General features: G+C 45.4%; 1 pseudogene; it reads right to left on the bottom strand.

Annotated features, from left to right (window-relative positions):
- Positions 1-1255: 1255 nt before the first annotated feature.
- On the bottom strand, positions 1256-2297 carry LOC100963819 (annotated as a pseudogene).
- Positions 2298-3803: the final 1506 nt, after the last annotated feature.

The following is a 3803-nucleotide window of genomic DNA, read 5'->3' as shown; positions in this document are numbered from 1 at the left end:
AATGCTGACACTCTGGCTACTGTCATTGCTGTGAATGCTAAACTGCTTCGTCTCTGACCCAGGAATCGCATTCACGTCTTCTAGCAGCATCCTGGAAACCACGGCTTGCTCACTTGCCAGCTTGCATGTAGGGTAAGATCTGAGACCATTCACAGTTCTCGACATGTTTGTAAATATGTGTTTCAGGGAATCTGGCTTTGACCACAGTTGTGTATATATGCAAGGATTAGAGACGACTGTGGTATCTGTGGGAAAGGTCGTTTCAGTGTTTGTACATATTGCAAGACCAGCCCTTGGATGTGTGAATCTAAAGAGAAAACGAAGAGCACATATTTAAGACGGGACTGTACCTGCTCTGCTCATTAAAATATCAGGGGATCAGAACTGATGTGGTTTGAATGTGCCCTTCAAGGCTCATGTGTCAGAATCTTTTTCTTTTCTTCTTTTTTTTTTTGAACTTTAACAGTTAAATTCAAATTCTACTGTATGACAGCAAAACTTGAGCAACATTTAAGGACTACACAGTTTCATTCAATGGTTCTATATTTTTGTTGAAATGTACAAAAATATTTTTATGAATATAACATAAAAGAAAATGTGCAAATAACATTTTATCAAAACAATTAAGACCATCCTTAAATGTTTCTTTTTTTTTTTTTTTTTTGAGACAGAGCCTCAAGCTGTCCCCCTGGGTAGAGTATGGTGGCATCACAGCTCACAGCAACCTCCAACTCCTGGGCTCAAGCAGGTCTTCTGCCTCCGCCTCCCAAATAGCTGGGACCACAGGCACCCGCCACAATGCCCGGCTATTCTTTGATTGCAGCTGTCATTGTTTGGCAGGCCTGGGCTGGATTCGAACCCACCACCTTCGTTGTATGTGGCTGGTGCCTTAGCCACTTGAGCCACAGGTGCCATTAAATGTTTCTTTTTAATCTCTAACCACAACTTTGAAAGTCTAGTGGGGAAAAGGTCATTTTAAACCCCCTTTTCTGTTTTCTACACATTTAAATTGTGACTAAAAGTCTTCAGAACTTAATCTTTCAACTATTTAAAATGAAGGCAAGACAGAGAATCAGTTAATAATCAGATGTGATATGAAAGCTATCAAAGTTCTTAACACCAATCAAGTTGTACCAGAACTCAGGGAGGCTGGAAACGCCCGTTTTCTTCTTTCCTCCTTCCTGCTGGTAATTCCAGAAGTCCACACTCTGCTTCCGTAAGTTCCTCAATATTATCTGCACACCGTACACAGATCTCATAGAGCATTGTGTTCCACACATTTTGATGGATCTGTAGGAAAGTGCTTCTGACAAATGGTCATTAACCTCTTCAATCCCTCAATGTATTTCTGCTGAGTTTCATCACTTAAAACATGTGTAACGTGCTTGGAAAAAATCTTTTCCTGGCCAGTTCTGGCAGAGATATCAACCATAGTGACACCATGGACCAAGGCGCATTTCCAATGGCCATCTGAAGATAAGCATCATTGGCCTTCACATATGCTGTCTGCAACATGAATTTAATAGTATCTGTTATTGATTCTTTAATATCAGCAGGAAGATTCCTTATCAGCAGGAAGATTCCTTTTCCGCAGCTTTCTGAAGAGTGGTCTGAGGGAGGACTCAGTCTGCTTCTGAGTGGCGCCGTTCAGTTTACCCTGCACACTGTGTTTCACATAATCTTCTCTGGCATTCAATTCTTTAGCCCAGACACCGAGAAGAAACTTCAGGAACTTGGTGATGATGTCCATGTCTTTACGGTCATCACTCTTCCCTACGGACTCTCCCAGGGCCTCTAACTCTTTGATTGTGTGTTTTCTTCATGAACTTTCAAATCATTCTGTGTGTCTTCCTCTCCAGGTTCCTGACCACCCACGATTTCATTAAGGTACTGCTGATCAATATTATCCAAAGCTGCTTTCAGGTCATTCCTCAATCCCTTGTTAACTTCTGGTGTGAGGACCTCTATTTATCTTAAACATTGAAAAGCATCATAATTGGTTTCCCCAAGCAGTCTGATTGGTTCTCTTCTTTCTCTCGATCTTCTGATTACCTCTTGCCTAGAAAGAGTCATAGGTAATTTCTTCTCTGCCAGTTCGAGTTCTAATACTGGAAGATGAAGTTAATGGTTTCTAGTCCTCCTCTTTTGGCTGTATCTTGTAGCCACATCTTTCAAAATATACTTCCTCTTTTTTTTGCAAATTCACTACTCTTGAAATATTTTTTGTTTTCCACCAACAGGTGCCTGCCCTCCACTAGCTGCCACTTCTGACGGGTCTCTGACTTCAGAATGCCCATCTCACTGCCCAGCTCAAAGGTCCAGTTTCCCTCTCCAGCTCCTCACACACAGCCTCACCTGACCAGACGCCACAAACCCCCTGTTCACAGCACAGCCAAGCCCAAATACTCCATGTGTCAGAATCTTAATTCTCAGTGCAACCATGTTGGGAGGTGGGACCCTCCAGAAGTGATCAAGCCATGAGCGGCTCTGCCTTCATGGATAGGTTAATGCTGTTACCATCCGAGCAGGTTAGTTGTGCAGGGAAGAGGCTAGTTATTGTGAGTGGGCTCCTGATAGAGTCTGGATCCCTTCCTCTCTCTGTCTCACCCACCTTCTGCCATGGCATGGTGCAGTAAGAAGGCCCTCCTTGATTCCGAGCAGATGCTGGGGCCGTGTCCTTGGATTTTTCCAGTGTCCAGAATCATGAGTCAAGTAAGTTTCTTTTCTTCGTAAACTACCCAGCCTGGAGTTTTCTGTTACAGCAGCAGAAAACAGACAAACACAGGGGCTAGGAGACATGGAGAGACACACATCCACCCCCTCCATACACTCACCTGCTGCCTGGGCTTGTGGGGACCACTGGGCGCTCTGTCGGGGTTAGGAGCACTGGGTTTGCCTGTGGAGGACCATCAGAGCTATGATAGGTAGCTGGCCTCTTATAAAGGGCCCCTGCTCTGTGCGGTACGGTGCCCACTCCCCACCCCCCGGTCTTAAACCTTAGACATTTGGCCCATTCTAGACCGACTGAATCAGACTCTGGGACAGAAGCCCCATCCCTGGTTTTTTGAAAACAAAACAAACAAACAAAAAAAGGAATGTTTCTTCTGTAGGAGCTAAGTTTGCATACAACTCCTCTAAGGTACTTATTATCCCATTCTAGCCAAGAAAATGGGCCAGGGCATTCATAAATTATCTGTCTTATCAAGCGGTTAGAACAGGAGCCTGAGCCCATCCCCAGGGGAGAACACTCAGTCGCCTCCAGTTTCCACTTACAGGTTTGGCACCTCTTGATCCAGCAGACTTGGTGGAGGGAGGGGTTGGATGGAACAGAAACACCGCCTGAGTATTTACTGCCCTGAACACAGCACTGGGTGCTTTACCTGCATTATCTTTTCTGGCTCTTCAGAAGAGTGCCTGTGGTCAATGCTATTAACCTAATTCGATAGGAGAAAGCTAAAGACCAGAGGGTTTGGCCAGTGGTCCAAGTTCACACAGAGGCAGAATTCAGGGGTGGTAAGAGAAACAAGTCAGGAAGTGAGAAGAGAACTCTCTGTTCAGAAGGCACTGAGGACGCAAAGGCCCCAGGGAAGGGGGATGGGCAGGAGGCGGGGAATGGAGAGGCAGACTGCTCTTCTGGTTCTGAGAGGCAGACTGCTGGGGTCCCACACCTTGCAATGGTTTGAGCGGGAAGCAGCTTCAGGCTTCCATTACAGCTCCACACGGACACCCTCTGCTTCCAGCCTCATAAGCTAGAAGTCGGGCTACCCCTATTCCCATTTCCACACTAGCCCTGAAATCCATAG

The sequence above is a fragment of the Otolemur garnettii genome, unplaced genomic scaffold, assembly GCF_000181295.1.
Source record: "Otolemur garnettii isolate 467f Iridium unplaced genomic scaffold, OtoGar3 scaffold00022, whole genome shotgun sequence".
Lineage (NCBI taxonomy): Eukaryota > Metazoa > Chordata > Mammalia > Primates > Galagidae > Otolemur > Otolemur garnettii.
Note: the sequence above shows the minus strand (reverse complement) of the source record. Positions and strands in the feature narration are given on the sequence as shown.